This window comes from Ruditapes philippinarum, unplaced genomic scaffold (genome assembly GCF_026571515.1).
Source record: "Ruditapes philippinarum isolate M1 unplaced genomic scaffold, ASM2657151v2 ctg10691_1_1_1_1, whole genome shotgun sequence".
NCBI classification, from domain to species: Eukaryota; Metazoa; Mollusca; class Bivalvia; order Venerida; family Veneridae; genus Ruditapes; species Ruditapes philippinarum.
The window spans coordinates 16,736-37,603 of NW_026865289.1; the positions used below are offsets into that span (position 1 = coordinate 16,736).

The 20,868-nt window shown below is 30.0% G+C and overlaps 1 long non-coding RNA gene across 1 annotated transcript; it reads left to right on the forward strand.

Moving 5' to 3' along the window:
- The first annotated feature begins 1,857 nt into the window (after window positions 1-1,857).
- Window positions 1,858-20,862, forward strand: LOC132728552 (uncharacterized). The gene is made up of 3 exons (XR_009625500.1): window positions 1,858-2,167; window positions 13,119-13,219; window positions 19,849-20,862. It is a non-coding gene; the product is annotated as an uncharacterized LOC132728552 (long non-coding RNA).
- Window positions 20,863-20,868: the final 6 nt, after the last annotated feature.

Genomic DNA, 20,868 nt, shown 5'->3' on the forward strand with positions numbered 1-20,868 from the left:
AAAATCGTATTTTTTGCACTTTGATATGAAATTATTGTTTTACAATGCATATATATTGCCCATTATGGACTATTGTTGTATTATACGGGGTAAAGGAAACACAAACTACATAAATAATGTAAGTTACAAAAACGAATTGCTAAAATCATTTGACAGCAACCTCAAAGATCTCCGTCAACAAATCTATTCGAAACTCTTAATTGGTTACCGTTCCTTGACAGATGTAAATACCGCACAGCGGTGCTTGTTTTTAAAACTTTAAATAACATGGCACCGACTTATATGACAGAACTGATGACTTTATCCGACAACAAAATATATAACTTAAGATCTAGGTCACGGAAGGATATTGTATTATGGACAAGACCTAAAACAAATTATATTAAAGACACATTTTCTTATTATGGCATGAACATTTGGAACAATATACCTTTAAATATTCGTAATGTTAATAACCTTAAATGTTTTAAAGAAAAATACAAAGCATATCTTGATGTTCATATGAATGAATGAGTGAGTGAATGAATGAATGAATAATTATATGAACGAACAAATGAACGAGCGAACGAATGATGCAATATACATATATGTTTAAACAAAAATTGTTGAGTGCCTGTCGAAAGTATATGAGTTGTATTATTCTAAAAATTACATATTATACATTCATTTTTCTACCTATGCATGTCCTGATGTTGTTGTTGTTGTTGTTTTCTATTTCAGAAAGCCACTTTGGAAATAAGATATATATGATTGTTATTGTATGTTCTTAATGTGTAACGTTCTTTAAATAAAGATATTATTATTATTATTATTATTATTATTATTATTATTATTATTATTATTATTATAACACTACTTCTCAATAGTCCTCTTATTTGTTAATATCGGTATATAAGATCAAAGCAGTCTTTTCTGTTGTTTTTATTTATTTATTTATTTTATTTTTTTTGTTGTTGTTTTTTTTTATTGTCATTACTTTTTAATTAGCCTCTTCTCTATAAGTAATGGATATACATATGAAGATCTAAACAGTCTATTCTGTTTTGGGGGTGGTTGCTGCTCCTTTTTTGGGGGGAGGGGGGTGAAGGGGATAAGAGGGCTTCTATTTTTTTTTCGGGGGGGGGGGGTTGCATAAATTTTGATTAATATATATATTTCTTTAAAGGCAAATTACTCCCCTGAAATGAATAAATGTTTTATTTTGTAGAAATGGGAAGGAAATATGTCTTTTTAGAAATGTTGTAATGACCTGATTTATAAAATATAAGTGCAGATCATCTGAAGAAAATAGACCTATGATATAAAAAAAGGTATTTCAGAAATGTAGCAACGTGTACAGAAAATGGTATTCAAAATACTGAATAATTACCACTGTACTTATTGCCAAAAAAGGATGTCTCGGCTATGTGGTAAATGGGCAACTTCTTTTTCGCATTAAAATCTTTAACAGGACACACAAAAAAGCTTTTTAGAAATAAAGAATAGTATCATCCTAAGCCTTAAAGGGCCTTTTATACCCTGTTGGAAGCAAAAGATTCTGCTCAAGCGATCAGTGCAAACCAAGATAACCCGGCATGTCAGTGCCGTTTTATCAATATAAAATTTCCCGTAAAAATGATGAATGGCTTTGTGCAGTTAGAAAGACGAACAATTCCATTTAAGATATATAGCGCGGCCAGAGTTAACAATTGATATTCATTATATATTTATGAATGAAATATTGTGATATATTGATGAAATTAAATGCAAAATCATTTTCTATATTTTCAATGTAAAAAATATATTTTCACTGCAGTAAAACATACTTTTCTTTATTTTCAATGAAATCTTGCCGGTGTGGCGTGAATTTTGTCAGACCAGTGAGAAACGTAAGACTTTACGTTCTGCGCATGCGCAGGTAGTTGTCGGACGGGGCCGTGAGAAATGTAAGACTTTCTGGTACAATTGTGTGTTAACCTCATTTAGAAGCTTATTAATTAATCCAAGTGTAGTTCTTCCTTTTATTCATGAGCATAGAGATATTTTCTACGATACCAACTTTTATTTATCTGTGACAACGTATCGTGTGGATGAAATATTGTCCAAATCAGTGGCAGTCTTTCGACATCGTTAGTTCCCGATGTCGAGTTGATGGAAAATCCTGGAAAATCGAAGAGCTTTGATCGAGGTAAGCTTGTTTTGATATTTTATATTGTCAGTCTGTTTTAAGAAATGGGCGGTATGTAGCTCAACCTTTCGTTTCTTAAAACGCTACTATAGACCACATGATGGATTTTGACCAATTTTTACAGGAATGATTCTTAGATGGTCCTCAAATAAAGTAAAAAATTCAAAAAAAATCTTCTCTAAAATTTCAAGGTATTTTGTATTTTGCATGAAGCATCTCCTTGTGGGTCTCTACAAACGTTCTGTAAGTCTGACATACCAGCTGGACCACCCTGGGCTCACTAAGTTTCTATAGACTAACATACTTCAGTAAAACAATCAATTAAGCTTTGTGTAAAATTATAATGCCAAAATCCAAGATATTTGTTATGAAGACTTTTGTATCAGACAGTGAGTCACATCAACAAATATTTGGAATTTATGCAGTCTGGAGAAAGGAACCTTAATATATGACTTCATTATTGTAATAATTACACATAGTTACTCCCCTTTGATAAATGATCCTCATTGACCATGCTAATTGTTTAGTCGTGTAACAGTTAGATTAAATAAAACATCAGGTACTTATAGATTTAGTTCCATTTAATTTGACTTTGAATAATTAAAATGATTGTTGTCATTTGTTAATGTGTACACAAATATTATAAATTTTCTTATTGACACTCATTGTCAGGGGCGTAGCTGGGTCTTTTTAAATATACGCACAAATGTTTACACAGGAGGTCAATAAGGGCCCCCCCTTGCAGGTCCAGGGCAGGTCCGTATCCCTTCTAATGAGTGTCTACCAAGTTTGTTCAAATAAAAGCCCTGGGGTCAAAATTGGCCCCGCCCCGAGGGTCATTGATTTTCCTAATATGTCTATAGCAAAAACTGAAAAAATCTTCTTTGAAAAATCCTAAATAGCTAGAGTTTAGATATTAAGCATGAAACATCTTCTAGTGAGTATCTACAAAGTTTGTTCAAATAAAAGCCCTGGGGTCAGAATTGGCCCCGCCCCGGGGATCATTGATTTTCCTTATATGTATGTAGCAAAAACTGAAAAAATCTTCTTTGAAAAAAACGAAATAGCTAGAGTTTAGATAATAAGCATGAAACACCTTCTAGTAAGTGTCTGCAAAATTTGTTCAAATAAAACCCCTGGGGTCAAAACTTGCCCCGCCACAGGGATGTCATTGTTTTTAACTATATGTGTATAGTAAAAATCTGAATGTCAGACATAATCCCCTTCGGACAAAAATCCCTTCGCCTACCCGGACAAAATCCCCTTCATGGGTGGACATAATCCCCTTGATGTTTTTGCAAGGCTGGACAAAATCCCCTTCACTACCCGGACAAAATCCCCTTGTTTATTAGGTTTCTAATGTATTTATTATGCTCCATAAAAATTGATGATTAATGTATTACTATACTCCCTAAAAATTGATGAATAATGAACTTTTGTTTTTTTATTTATAATTATGTATCAATAGTTAAACTTTATTTAGTTTAGAAGTTTTCATTAAAGTTATTGTAAATTATCAACTGCATAACACATATTTGATAAGGCAATTTCTTTAATTGTTTTAAATTGATTAGTATGAAAAACATTTTTATTAGCAAATAATTGTTTCATTGATTGTATAAGTTGATAATTCTTATTGATATATACTATCCATTGTTAAAATTTCTTTTGATGAGAGAGTGATAATTTAATCAAACCAAGATCACTGCACTACTTGATTGATTGTTATGAATGCTTTAAAAAAGCAATTTAAATGTGATTCAAATGTGCTAATTGAATGTGCTTTTCTGCTGAAATAATTTCTACTTATTTATACATTAAGATATTTACCACACAGCATAATGCAGTATGTTGCTCTCATACCCACTTCATAAACCAAAAATTTCTCCAAGGGGGATTTTGTCCTTAGGTAGCAATTTTATGAAGGGGATTTTGTCCACTTCAAAATTTCACACATGTAGGGGATTATGTCCACCCATGGAGGGGATTATGTCCAGATATACAAAAATACATGAAGGGGATTTTGTCCGAAGGGGATTATGTCCGTACACCTAAAAATTTTCTTAAGGCAAGTACTTTCACATATTGTACCGGGTTAATGTTTTTTAGCTCCACTATACGAAGTCTTGGTGCAATAAAAAAATTTTCACTATAACTTTTTCGGGAAACGGATATCTCTAGCACCAATATTGCAAGAATTATCTCCCCATAAACTTAGATTTTTTTACTTGAAATATGTTATTTTTTGATATAACTTTTTTAGTTTTAAAGGTATCTACCTCAAACTTCAAATACTTATTCCTTATCATCTATTACATCTTATGTGACAAGGTATATAACTCTTGAAGCAATATTTACAGATTTATCTGTCTTTGAACTTAGGATTTTATTTAAGAAATATTATAACTTCTTTTATTTTAAGGTATCTACTTCAAACTTCAAATATATATTTCTAATCATTACAGTTTTACACACAATCATGTTATGTGACAAGGTTCATAAGATCATAACTCTAGCGTGACTATTTCCTGAATTATTCCCCTTGAACTTGGAATTTATGTTAACAAATGTTATTTTTTTACTATAACTTCATACATAATTATACATAATTGATTTTTCTTTCATAGTTTTGTCTTCCTTACTGCGTCCAGTAAGAAAATATAAATATTTAGTTGTTCACAATTATTTCTGAATATAAAAGAAATGCATTTTTATTTTACTAGGGGATATTCCAGGTTTTTCTATAAACATGATAAATACAGTATTAATTTTCATCAAGTGGTATCAAAAGAAAATTCCTGAGTGGAGGTAGCCACGTGTGAAATATGATAATTTTCATACCACAAGATGAAAATAAATTCTTTACTTATAGAAAATTTTTCTCTTTATTATATGCTTTTTCTCTTTTTTGATTTGTGTACTGGCATAATTTAGAAAAAAGTAAAATCCAGCAAAATACCAGTTAAAATACAGAAAATATGTTTCACTGCAGTGAAAAATATTCTTTTACAGTGAAAATAGGTGTGTGCAGGGCTCACACTGGCTCAAATAAAATAATAGCCAATAATTTTAACTTAAAAAAATAATAGCCAAAAGTTCAGCGGACTATTCACGAATTAGCGATTAACAACATAAGCAGTTGATTAAATAAACATTACATTTATATCTTTCAGTTTTATAAGGATTCTCAAATAAACTGATACATTTGTGTAAATTGATAACTACCTGTTTTTAAATAGAACCACAACTTTAATTGTTATTATAGAACAGAAAAAAAACGTTATAATTAATATAATTACTGTATAACAATAATATTAAAGATTCATTATAACTTTACATAATGCTGTTATCAGACAACTTTTTTTGTTTGTTCTAATCAAATTTTGTCAGCTATTTTGTAACCACTGTCAATTTCCACATTTCACTCAGAACTGGAGTAGATCTAGGTCATATTATTAGACTATAGAAATAATACAAGTTTGCAAACTCATTCACAGAATGCAGCCTTTTTTTCTGAATAATTTACTGAAAAATATCATCTTCACCAATGTAATACAAATTTTCTGCCATAGAAGTAAAGATTTTTTAAGAGAACATAGCTTATTTAACCTTTAAATAAATATCAAAATTATCGGTGTCGCGAAAATATGTGACAATCGGATTTTTCCTGTTTTCTGAAGAATTAAATAATCACAATTTTGGTTGTTGTGCAAATGGTTGTTTGGAATTCAATACTTTTTAAATATTTTACCATTGTTTTCCACTGGCTATTTAGTCAAGTAGATTAAAACAAAAAAAATACTAAAATTTGCAATTACTGTTTACTGGAATTCACGGTAAATTTTGGGTAAGTCAATAGGCCTATCCAGTTTATCAATTTTAAAACGATTTTTATGGCTAATTTACGGATATTTGATGGCTTTTATAAATGCTGGACAATATCTTCAAAGTACTTATACAATTATACATCTTGCATGTATTTTATCACCTCGGGCAATCTAGTTAGCAGCACGTGACCTGTAAAAAGTTGACACTCAATTAAATGCACCCCGCTGGTGTTAATTGGGTCTACTGCATTCATTATCGATTTTTACACCTTATAAAACACTGTTGGAAGTAAAAAATAATCGCCAGATTTTGTAGCCAAAATGCAAAAATAATCGCCAATCTTATAAAATAATCGCAAATGGCGACTATGGCGACCGACAGCGTGAGCCCTGTGTGTGTGTGTGTTGAGTTTATTTACCCTCGCCACCGGTTAAAAACCATATGGGCGAGCATATGCTTCATTTATTAAAGGGAAAACACTTTATTTAGTTAATATCTGCATATGTGACTAGTAAGTACAATATTTCCTGCCCCAACAATGCAAAATAATTGCACTGAATGGGGCCGGAAAACGGTGGGATTACATCCCACACTAAGATTAAAAAGCTGTATTTAAAATTTAAACTTAAATTAAAAAGGGGGGAAGACGCTTATATGCGGACGTCTTCTATATAGGGAACAAAAAAACCCCTAATAATTATGTTTAATGATAGCTTCGTTTATTGCAAATCATATTTATAATGTTAAAACAAATATTAAAAGGGGGGAAGACGCTTATACGCGTACGCCTTCTATAACAGACCAACACAGTTAGATTTGTATATCTTAGTTTTTTATAAACTTTATTTAGCACATGAGAAGGTTTATAAGTATAAACCTTAGCAACACGCCCGAGAACATAGTTTTTTACAAATGGCCATCATTTAATAATTTACTTTTCGTAGGGAGAACAGTGCAGAAACGATTTTGACAGATAGCGCCGAACCACGTTTAGTAGGTAAATTTTGATTGGCCGAAAAATGGTGTGATTTGTATGGCTAATTAGGGATAAGATATGATTGGTTGATAGTAAACAGATTTCATTGGCGCATTTACTATCCGATTTTGGAGCTTAGCTCGAAGAATTTTGTGGTCTAGACCACGTGGTTTCTGTATTGACATTTCTGCACCGTCTCCCATATAATGCTAAAAATAGTAACAACGGTGTCTGTTGGAGACCAACCACGACACCGCTGTTTAAATATTTAAATACAAGGAGGGGAATAGTACTGATACAATTGGTACATGATCTTATAAGAATAACAATGATATTCAGTAATTACTGTAATGAATGAAATTATATACATAGAAACATAAAAAATATAACCTGTCAGAGGGGAAACCAACATTGTAGATGAAAATACTGAAATCTGTTTACATCTTTTACCAACCTGGGTGCCAGAGTAGAATTTAAATGTAAAATAAAATATTTCAATTAGATTTTGATAGGGACAGATATGGGGCGGGCTGAACTGAGCGTGTGGACAGGCCGTACCTCAGGGAAACTTGACCCAATGCTGTCCTAATTAAATATTCAACTGTTTCCATATAGTATAAATACACATAGGTATGTGGGTAATTTGGTATTAATTTAATACCTATTTTAATGGTGCTATTTTTAGGTAATTTGTGGTTTGTCCTTCCTTGGGTACAGATTTCCTCCATGATTAGCTTTAATTGGTATTGTTCTATTATCAACTAATTATCATTTGGCTCCAAGAGAGCCAGTTTTATTAATGTAGAATATGGTATATCTATATAGGTGTATAAATTTTCCAATAACTTGCTTGGTTACCTACAATGTGATGAGTACTGCCTTTTAGAGAAGAAAAAAGCTGCCTCATACTTGTTCTACTCAATGAATTAACATATGCTCCATTTTTGTCATTGAGTAGATCACAGTATAAACTGTTTTATAAAATATTTGTTTATATGGGTACAATCTGATATGGAGTCTTTGCTAACATTAAGGTTGTCTTTAAGAAAAAAAGAACAGCATTGTAGTCCATAGGGACTTGTTATGCTAGTTTGAAATAGAATAGGACATCCTTAATGTGATGAAGTCCTCTTATTAACATATAAAAGAAGACTTCATACTTGATTGAGCCCTTATATAGCCTTTGCTCCATATTATTGAATAGGGCTCAATTTTAACATATAGTATGGAATGTCAGACATAATCCCCTTCGGACAAAATCCCCTTCACTTACCCGGACAAAATCCCCTTCATGGGTGGACATAATCCCCTTCATTTTTTTGCAAGGCTGGACAAAATCCCCTTCACTACCCGGACAAAATCCCCTTGTTTCATTGGTTTCTAATGTATTATTATGCTCCATAAAAATTGATGAATAATGTATTATTATACTCCCTAAAAATTTATGAATAATGACCTTTTGTTTTTTTTATTTATAATTATGTATTAATAGTTAACCTTTATTTAGTTTACAAGTTTTCATTAAAATTATGGTAAATTATCAACTGCATAACACATATTTGATTAGGCAATTTCTTTAATTAGTTTAAATTGATTAGTATGAAAAACATTTTTATTAGCCAATAATTGTTTCATTGATTGTATAAGTTGATAATTTAATCAAACAAAGATCACTGCACTACTTGATTGATTGTTATGAATGCTTTAACAAAGCAATTTTAATGTGATTTAAATGTTGCTAATTGAATGTGCTTTTCTGCTGAAATATTTTCTACTTATTTATACATTTACTACACAGCATAATGCAGTATGTCGCTCTCGGTATCCGGACAATTCCCCTCCCGGACGATTCCCCTCCCAGTAAATTTGAATGTTTTTTCACAACCCGGACATTTCCCCTCCCGTTATTTTTTTACGGCGGACAATTCCCCTCCCGTTCTTTTATCAACCCGGACTATTCCCCTCCCGTTCTTTTAACAACCCGGATAATTCCCCTCCCGCTGTTGTCAGAGCGGACAATTTCCCTCCCGTGGCTGTTAAATATGTATATTATAATATTGTTTATTAATATACTGTATGCTCTTATTTTGATAACAAAAGCTGACATGTTAGAAAAAATACACTGAACTTTGTTAAAATGTGCAAAATACTATGTATTCATAAGTCAATTTAATAAACTTGTTTTTTTCTTTTCTGAAAACACGTTTTCATGTACCTGCCGCAATTATGTATTGCTTGCTATAAACTTTGTAAAAGAGTTTTATGCAATAAATCTATGTTATGTTATGTTATATGTTATGTATAATGTCACGTTCCGCTCTGTGAAAAAACGGGAGGGGAATTGTCCGCTCTGCTAAAATAACGGGAGGGGAATTGTCCGCCTTGTAAAATTAACGGGAGGGGAAAAGTCCGCCCTATTAAAATAACGAGAGGGGAAATGTCCGGGTTGTAAAAATAATATGGAAGGGGAATCGTCCGGGAGGGGGATTGTCCGGGATTCGTCGCTCTCATACCCACTTTATAAACCGAAAATTCCTCCGAGGGGGATTTTGTCCTAGGTAGCAATTTTATGAAGGGGATTTTGTCCACTTCAAAATTTCACACATGAAGGGGATTATGTCTACCCATGAAGGGGATTATGTCCGGATATACAAAAATACATGAAGGGGATTTTGTCCGAAGGGGATTATGTCCGTACACCTATAGTATGTTATAGATTGTACCCTATATAAGAATGAATAAAAATTAAGAAGATATATGATATATTATATATTTACAAACAGACCAGCTGTTTATTATTTACAAGGGATAAAAATATAGATAAGAGGTATAAAATGGAGTCTTTATGTAACATTGTAGGTATCATGTACCCGGGTGTAGATTTTCCAGGGTAAGCCTGGAAGAGAGGCTGGTAAACCCTGGAAAACTATGGAAAAGCATGGAATTTCATGGAAATTCATGGAGAATGCGGTATTTTTTCCATGCTATGTGGACTTTTTTTGTCCAGCCATTTCCAGCATTGCTGGAATAGGCTGGAAATTGGCTGGACATTTGTGGTAAAAGCCTGGAAAACCATGGACTTTACTTCCATGTAGCATGGAAAGTGGAACTTAGATTTTTTTGATGCTGGAAATGTGTTAAACTTTCTCTAAGTATGCTGGAAAAAACTTGTAAAAATTACAAGAAATCTTACTTTCTTTATATATTCAGCACAATATTGTAAATTTACAAAGAAAATATACAATCATCATTTATTTTAATGCAAGTTACTGTAAATGATTTGAAATTTGACACTTTAGACTTTTTATGTAGTTGAAAAAGGGTATCTCAGAAAAAATGTCTTATAATGCTAAAGACATAAAATTAATGAATTGATTGTTCAAAATACATATTATTATTTAAATAAATCTACATGAAGTTATGTACAATGAAATAATATCCATTAAATTACAGGCTTTAAGTTTAACTATAAATTAATTAAAGTCTGTGATTAAACCATTCAGACACTATAATAATCAAGATGGGATTGCATTGCTTGCCATTTTTAAATTGTAAGAATTCATGTTTTTGGATAACAATAAATAAATAAACAAAACAATAACAGTGAAAGAATCTCATATATATTCTATATTAAATTGACCAATATTAAGGAAAATAAATACTACATCCACTGAGATTTTATGCTACACAGATCAGAGCTCTGATAAAACTCATTGATCAGCATTTTCTAACCATCTGTGCATGACTAATTTACTCCACTGGTCATTTCAGATCAGTCTGTTCCATGTGATTATTTTGGGGAGATATAACATTATAAATTTCATATGAAGAATGTGTCTAGAAGGACATTGCAATCTTTTTTGTACAAAAATTTGTAATGATCTTTAAAATCTATATATCTATTAGCTATTTGATATTTTCTTTTATGCTCAAAGAATAAAAGTTAAAATAATGAGTAGATTAATCCTGCTTTACATAATGATAGACCTGTCCAGTAACTGTTGTAAATTTTGAATTCTAAGATATCTGGGTCAGAAAGAGTGCAAATTACAGAGGATGTACTTGATATTTTAGCAGTTTTGGAGATATTGTTTTGTTTAAGACTTTAAAGTGTTTAAGTACATGTATTGGTATGATAACAATTAGAATCACCTGGGACAAAGAGATATAGAACAGAATCAGGTATTTATAAACCTTAAGTTACATCAATGCAGAAACAGGTTATATATCAAACTATCAACATTTGTAACACAAGATCAAGGTTGTTTTTATATTTTCAACTTCATGCATTTGTTTTTTCTGATAATTGTTTTTAATCTATACATGTATAATATGTAAAATATAAATTATTCAATGATTTCTTTATAATGTATATTGTTAAAATGACAATTGTTAGTAGATCTTTTTCATTTTCTACAAATAAAACAAATTAAATCAATTTGATTAAATAGGACTAAGTGGTACAATCAGTAGTTTTGTACAGCTGAACAGGGTCAATCATAATCATTTGTTGTATTTTGTAACATGTATGTGTTGTGTTTTCAATGGAACAATCTAAAATTACATTTTACATTATACATACATAATTTGCAGGCTGGGACATAAGTGGTGACTGTGAGAATTACCAACAGTGTTAAATAATGATGTGCAGTATTAATCCTAAAAAGGTATATTTTTAAATCTCAATACGTGTACTTTTTTATTCCATGTCTTTTCTTGAAAAAATACATACTGGGTGATAAATATTGTCACAAATTTACTTAATTCTTATACATGTACAGAGAAATTCTTAAACACTTGTGCACTTTGAAATAAGATATACTGCATTGCTTTAGTATTTTTGAATATGCATAAGCATAGTTAATATTTAATAGTTAATACATTTGAAACATTAGATTTGATGTTATTAAAAGATACGAAATATAACTGCATAATATTTATATGCAATAAAACATAAGTCATTACCACATCTGTGTTAAATTTATTATGAATTTTATCTTTAAAGGTGAGCACAACCACAAGAAGTTCTAGGAAACACAGGCAGAGGACTGAAAATGGACATCAATAAAAGAAATAGTAATTTAAATAATCAGAAACACTTGAAACAAATTTAAGATTAAAACAGTTTCTCATTGACAGATTAAGAGCAAAATAATTGCTAAAATTTATAAGACAACCAGAACCTAGCTACCAAACCTGCAGCTAGAAAAAAAACTGTTTGTGCTATAGTGAATGTAGGATGTTCTATTCTGTATTTGGACTAAAGGATATGTATTAAATTTTGTGAAAGAAATATGTGATCATGTTAAACTAATAAAAATTCCACCCCAAATATTCCTGTGCTGAATTCCGTCAGAGAATTTTAAATTTTAAGAACATTCAGGGATGCTGGAATTAGGCTGGATTTTTTTCCATGTTATTCCATCAAGGCTGGACTATTTACCATGGTAAAAAGTCCAGCCTCTATGGTTGGCAGTCACATGGAATACCCTGGAAAAAAATCCATACTTTTGTTCCAATACTCCATGTACATGGAAAAGCATGGAATAAAGTCCATGCTTTTCCATGGAAAACATGGAAAATATTCCATGCAGCATGGAAAATGTTCCCTGTTTTTCCAGCCCATTTTTTCTCAGCTTCAGGCTGGAAAAGGCTGGAAAATTTTGTTCCAATACTCCAGCCTCTTATTTTCCATGGAAATCCCTGGAAAAGCATGGACTTTTTACACCCGGGTAGCCACAACCCAATTTTGATTGATCATGTTCCAGGGACAATAAAAATAGGTGATAGTGTACAGTCAGTATTTAAGAAATATGTATTAAAATGTATTAAAAATGTAAATAAATAAGCAATATATAGTTGTCTCACCGTTTAACGGCCACTTTTTAGGACCACTTTTAAAATTTAATTACATATAATAAAAGAAACAATAGATTATTTACAATAAAAAGTGTCTGACCTGTACACTATTACAACTTTTAAAAAATTTATATTTAATGGAGCTCATAGCTATTATCACAAGAGTAGAACAAAATAAAACAATAAAGTAATTAGTGAAAATAGGGAAAATGGATATGCTTTTTATTTCATCAATATTTTTCAATATTTCATTTATAAGTATATCATAAAAATATTTATTAATTTCAGTGAGAACAATCCAGTGTTACAAAAAGGTGTCATTTTCGGATAGCTGAGATTACAATTAACAAATATTTCACTTCTGGATAAATGTAGTGACATCAATACAGGTAATATACGTGTTATTTATGAACCTCTCTCTAGAGCATAATTGGGGGGAAGCAATACATACCAAACACAGGAAGTGTCATTATGACAGGAAATAATGTCTAATACTAGTGACTTTGAAATATGTTATATCCTGTGTATATTCTATAATATCATGTGTAACTATATTCTATAAAAATTGTTTGATCATGAAATTTGCCAAATTAATGAATGGTAGGTCATTCAAATTATGGTAATCCTCAGGATATTTCTTTTAAAAATAAAACTCTGGTAGCATTATAAAAAAATCTAACCTGTTTTTTGACCCATGAGAAATGTAAGACTTTTCTATTTTTGTACATTTTCTGAAATGTTGAGAATTTTTTGTTGGTGAATACATTAAATTTGATGAAAACAACCAAAATCACAACTAAATAGGATATGTGTCTGCTATTAAGAAATATTTTTGAGATTTTATATGTATTCTTTGATATTCCCCTTGAAACTTATGAAATCTAGCCGTGAGAAATGTAAGACTATCAAAAAATGCCCATCTTAAAAAGTTTTAAATAGGCAGTTTGCCTCTTATTATTTTTTGTTCTCTTAAATATGGGTTGTTTTCTTAATTGCCAATTCCTGATTGATGAATATTTACCATAATGCAGATTTTTTTTTTTTCAAAAAGCAGACAAATTATAAAGAAATACCAGTTTTTTGACCTGTGAGAAATGTAAGACTTTTCTATTTTTGTACATTTTCTGAAATGTTGAGAATTTTTTCTTGCTGAATACATTAAATTTGATGAAAACAACCAAAATCACAACTGAATAGGATATGTGTCTGCTATTGAGAAATATTTTTGAGATTTATAATATGTATTCTTTGATATTCCCCTTGAAACTAGTGAAATCTAGCCGTGAGAAATGTAAGACTATCAAAAAATGCCCATCTTAGAAAGTTTTGAATGTGTAGTTTGCCTCTATATACTTACTTCTGTTAAATATGGATTGTTATCTTAATTGCCAATTCCTGACTGATGAATATTTACCTTAATGCAGGTTTTTTTTTTTCAAAAACAAACAAATTCATAAAGAAATACCAGTTTTTTGGCCCGTGAGAAATGTAAGACTTTTCTGTTTTTGTACATTTTCTGAAATATTGATGATTTTTTTTACTGAATACATTTAATTTGATGAAAACAACCAAAATCACAACTGAATAGGATATGTGTCTGCTATTGAGAAATATTTTTGAGATTTTATATGTATTCTTTGATATTCCCCTTGAAACTAGTGAAATCTAGCCGTGAGGAATGTAAGACTATCAAAAAATGCCCATCTTAGAAAGTTTTAAATAGGCAGTTTGCCTCTTATTATTTTTTTTCTCTTAAATATGGGTTGTTATCTTAATTGCCAATTCCTGACTGATGAATATTTACCTTTTTGCATATTTTTTTTTCCAAATAACAGACAAATTATTGAAGAAATACCAGTTTTTTGACCCGTGAGAAATGTAAGACTTTTATATTTTTGTACATTTTCTGAAATGTTGAGAATTTTTTCTTGCTAAATACATTAAATTTGATGAAAACAACCAAAATCACAACTGAATAGGATATGTGTCTGCTATTAAGAAATATTTTTGAGATTTTATATGTATTCTTTGATATTCCCCTTGAAATTAATGAAATCTAGCCGTGAGAAATGTAAGACTATCAAAAAATGACCATCTTAGAAAGTTTTGAATGGGTAGTTTGCCTCTATATACTTATTTCTGTTAAATATGGGTTTGTTATCTATTGCCAATTCCTGACTGATGAATATTTACCTTAATGCAGGTTTTTTTTTTCAAAAACAGACAAATTATTGAAGAGATACCAGTTTTTTTGGCCCGTGAGAAATGTAAGACTTATATATTTTTGTACATTTTCTGAAATGTTGAGAATTTTTTCTTGCTAAATACATTAAATTTGATGAAAACAACCAAAATCACAACTGAATAGGATATGTGTCTGCTATTAAGAAATATTTTTGAGATTTTATATGTATTCTTTGATATTCCCCTTGAAATTAATGAAATCTAGCCGTGAGAAATGTAAGACTATCAAAAAATGCCCATCTTAGAAAGTTTTGAATGGGTAGTTTGCCTCTATATACTTACTTCTGTTAAATATGGATTGTTATCTTAATTGCCAATTCCTGACTGATGAATATTTACCTTAATGCAGGTTTTTTTTTTTTCAAAAACAGACAAATTCTTGAAGAAATACCAGTTTTTTGGCCCGTGAGAAATGTAAGACTTTTCTGTTTTTGTACATTTTCTGAAATGTTGATGATTTTTTTTACTGAATACATTAAATTTGATGAAAACAACCAAAATCACAACTGAATAGGATATGTGTCTGCTATTGAGAAATATTTTTGAGATTTTATATGTATTCTTTGATATTCCCCTTGAAACTTAAGTGAAATCTAGCCGTGAGAAATGTAAGACTATCAAAAAATGCCCATCGTAGAAAGTTTTAAATAGGCAGTTTGCCTCTTATTATTTTTTTTTCTCTTAAATATGGGTTGTTATCTTAATTGCCAATTCCTGACTGATGAATATTTACCTGAATGCAGATTTTTTTTTTTCAAATAACAGACAAATTATTGAAGAAATACCAGTTTTTTGACCCGTGAGAAATGTAAGACTTTTCTGTTTTTGTACATTTTCTGAAATGTTGATGATTTTTTTTTACTGAATACATTCAATTTGATGAAAACAACCAAAATCACAACTGAATAGGATATGTGTCTGCTATTGAGAAATATTTTTGAGATTTTATATGTATTCTTTGATATTCCCCTTGAAACTAGTGAAATCTAGCCGTGAGAAATGTAAGACTATCAAAAAATGCCCATTTTAGAAAGTTTTGAATGGCTAGTTTGCCTCTATATACTTACTTCTGTTAAATATGGATTGTTATCTTAATTGCCAATTCCTGACTGATGAATATTTACCTTAATGCAGGTTTTTTTTTTCAAAAACAGACAAATTATTGAAGAAATACCAGTTTTTTGGCCCGTGAGAAATGTAAGACTTTTCTGTTTTTGTACATTTTCTGAAATGTTGATGATTTTTTTTTACTGAATACATTAAATTTGATGAAAACAACCAAAATCACAACTGAATAGGATATGTGTCTGCTATTGAGAAATATTTTTGAGATTTTATATGTATTCTTTGATATTCCCCTTGAAACTAGTGAAATCTAGCCGTGAGAAATGTAAGACTATCAAAAAATGCCCATCTTAGAAAGTTTTAAATAGGCAGTTTGCCTCTTATTATTTTTTTTCTCTTAAATATGGGTTGTTATCTTAATTGCCAATTCCTGACTGATGAATATTTACCTTAATGCAGATTTTTTTTTCAAATAACAGACAAATTATTGAAGAAATACCAGTTTTTTGGCCCGTGAGAAATGTAAGACTTTTCTGTTTTTGTACATTTTCTGAAATGTTGATGATTTTTTTTACTGAATACATTAAATTTGATGAAAACAACCAAAATCACAACTGAATAGGATATGTGTCTGCTATTAAGAAATATTTTTGAGATTTTATATGTATTCTTTGATATTCCCCTTGAAATTAATGAAATCTAGCCGTGAGAAATGTAAGACTATCAAAAAATGCCCATCTTAGAAAGTTTTGAATGGGTAGTTTGCCTCTATATACTTACTTCTGTTAAATATGGATTGTTATCTTAATTGCCAATTCCTGACTGATGAATATTTACCTTAATGCAGATTTTTTTTTCAAATAACAGACAAATTATTGAAGAAATACCAGTTTTTTGACCCGTGAGAAATGTAAGACTTTTCTATTTTTGTACATTTTCTGAAATGTTGAGAATTTTTTCTTGCTGAATACATTAAATTTGATGAAAACAACCAAAATCACAACTGAATAGGATATGTGTCTGCTATTAAGAAATATTTTTGAGATTTTATATGTATTCTTTGATATTCCCCTTGAAACTAGTGAAATCTAGCCGTGAGAAATGTAAGACTATCAAAAAATGCCCATCTTAGAAAGTTTTAAATAGGCAGTTTGCCTCTTATTATTTTTTTTCTCTTAAATATGGGTTGTTATCTTAATTGCCAATTCCTGACTGATGAATATTTACCTTAATGCAGATTTTTTTTTCAAATAACAGACAAATTATTGAAGAAATACCAGTTTTTTGACCCGTGAGAAATGTAAGACTTTTATATTTTTGTACATTTTCTGAAATGTTGAGAATTTTTTCTTGCTAAATACATTAAATTTGATGAAAACAACCAAAATCACAACTGAATAGGATATGTGTCTGCTATTAAGAAATATTTTTGAGATTTTATATGTATTCTTTGATATTCCCCTTGAAATTAATGAAATCTAGCCGTGAGAAATGTAAGACTATCAAAAAATGCCCATCTTAGAAAGTTTTGAATGGGTAGTTTGCCTCTATATACTTACTTCTGTTAAATATGGATTGTTATCTTAATTGCCAATTCCTGACTGATGAATATTTACCTTAATGCAGGTTTTTTTTTTCAAAAACAGACAAATTATTGAAGAGATACCAGTTTTTTTGGCCCGTGAGAAATGTAAGACTTTTCTGTTTTTTGTACATTTTCTGAAATGTTGATGATTTTTTTTTACTGAATACATTAAATTTGATGAAAACAACCAAAATCACAACTGAATAGGATATGTGTCTGCTATTGAGAAATATTTTTGAGATTTTATATGTATTCTTTGATATTCCCCTTGAAACTAGTGAAATCTAGCCGTGAGAAATGTAAGACTATCAAAAAATGCCCATCTTAGAAAGTTTTAAATAGGCAGTTTGCCTCTTATTATTTTTTTTCTCTTAAATATGGGTTGTTATCTTAATTGCCAATTCCTGACTGATGAATATTTACCTTAATGCAGGTTTTTTTTTTCAAAAACAGACAAATTATTGAAGAAATACCAGTTTTTTGGCCCGTGAGAAATGTAAGACTTTTCTGTTTTTGTACATTTTCTGAAATGTTGATGATTTTTTTTTACTGAATACATTAAATTTGATGAAAACAACCAAAATCACAACTGAATAGGATATGTGTCTGCTATTGAGAAATATTTTTGAGATTTTATATGTATTCTTTGATATTCCCCTTGAAACTAGTGAAATCTAGCCGTGAGAAATGTAAGACTATCAAAAAATGCCCATCTTAGAAAGTTTTGAATGGGCAGTTTGCCTCTATATACTTACTTCTGTTAAATATGGATTGTTATCTTAATTGCCAATTCCTGACTGATGAATATTTACCTTAATGCAGATTTTTTTTTTCAAAAACAGACAAATTATTGAAGAAATACCATTTTTTTTGCCCGTGAGAAATGTAAGACTTTTCTGTTTTTGTACATTTTCTGAAATGTTGATGATTTTTTTTTTACTGAATACATTAAATTTGATGAAAAGAACCAAAATCACAACTGAATAGGATATGTGTCTGCTATTGAGAAATATTTTTGAGATTTTATCTGTATTCTTTGATATTCCCCTTGAAACTAGTGAAATCTAGCCGTGAGAAATGTAAGACTATCAAAAAATGCCCATCTTAGAAAGTTTTAAATAGGCAGTTTGCCTCTTATTATTTTTTTTCTCTTAAATATGGGTTGTTATCTTAATTGCCAATTCCTGACTGATGAATATTTACCTTAATGCAGATTTTTTTTCTTCAAATAACAGACAAATTATTGAAGAAATACCAGTTTTTTGACCCATGAGAAATGTAAGACTTTTCTGTTTTTGTACATTTTCTGAAATGTTGAGAATTTTTTGTTGGTGAATACTTTAAATATAATGAAAACAAGCAAAATCACAACTGAATAGGACATGTGTATGCTTGAGAATTTTTTTTTGAGATATTACATGTATTCTTTGAATATTGCCTTTGAAACCATCAAAGTGTAGCTGTAAGATTATCATAAAAAATGTCCATCTTTAAAACTTTAAACACTTAATAACTATCATTATTTTTGGTTTGGTTTTAATTTGATTGTGCTTGTCATCTAATGCTGATTCCTGATGATTGATTAATATTTTAACTTAATGCATATTTTTGATAAAGCACATTTGTTAGAAAAGGGGTATTTGAAAAGCAACATATTTGGAGTTATGGGACTTTGATTTAAAATTGCTTATTAAGTTGAATTATTTCAAAACTGAAAGGTATCAATGTGAAACTTGGAACACAATATAATTCAATCAGTTATCTATATGTATTGTTAATCATTACAGATATGTTTAACTTTTTTTCTTGTTAAAATTATCTATTAAAAGTATAAAAGATATCATTCATAATTAATCTTGAAATACTTGTTTGTATGATGACAGGCACTTTGTCAACATTGCTTATTATTTGAAGGATGATTTCAAAACAATTAAAGCTATCAACTTGAATTATTGATTATCTTGCCAAGGCTTAGTTATAAAGCAATGGATGCTATTATCCTAAAAGCAATATATATACTTAAAAATGTTATGCTCCTTATAAAGTTGTTTTATAAAAAATTGTTATTAAAAGTGCCCTATACAGATGACTGTTGTTAAATTTATTTTCTCTCTTATTTTACAGAAACAGCAGATTATAGGCAAAGGAAAGCTATTTCTGGATCTTTCGCAAAATACATGATGTACAAATATTCTGCAAGAAACATCAACCTGACAAAAAGGAAGTGGTGTAGATCTGTTGGTATATCTGCATATTGTTGGTGATACAAAATGTGTAATATGAAAACATTGAAGAAAGACTTGACAAATGCAAAATATGTGATGCAAGAATTCAGTATAAGTAAAATTACTAGATTTTCATTTCAAATGAAAAAGAGTTGTAGCCCACAGGATCAGTCCTCATCTTTAGTCAGTGGTCAGACTTAAAAAGTATTTTTTCCAGAAGACACAAGTGCAAGTAAAAAAGGCACATTTCACTTTTTCCACTTGAATTATGTTGGATTAAATTAAGAGTTATCAAAAAGTATGGAAAATATAGTTAATTTGGCAATTAATGTTTAAGAGTGCCAAAATGACAGCAAAATGTATCTTTTCCTTATTTTGTCAATATTGAATTTTATGATACTTTGGATGAAATGACAATAAAACTGTCAGTGAAAGTAAATTAAGTGAATTTTGATAATAAACAGACCAATTAAAGTGAACTAAATGTGGTAAAGAAGACATTATGGAGTTAACAAGGAGATACCAAAAGTGTAAATGAATGTAACAATAAATTACATCTATATTATTTCATAGACTCTGTGAAAGGATTATAGTCAGATCTGAGTAGGAATCATAAGATTATAACATGTTATAACTGAAAGAAAGCTGAGAAACACCCATCATGGGGAAAAGTGTATTTGACATTTACATTCATATTATCAATTGTTAGAAACGCTCAAGTATTGACATGTAACACCTTAGTAGGTAATCTTCTATTTAACTTGGTTAACCCAGGAATACTAGATCAATTCATACAACCTTCAGTCCTTTATCTTCATGATTTATCATGAGGGGATCCAGGCAGATAATTCAGTGATTGACTATAGCTTCATTCATTTTTTTCCTATTTTGTAAATATCTATTCCATAATATTGAAATA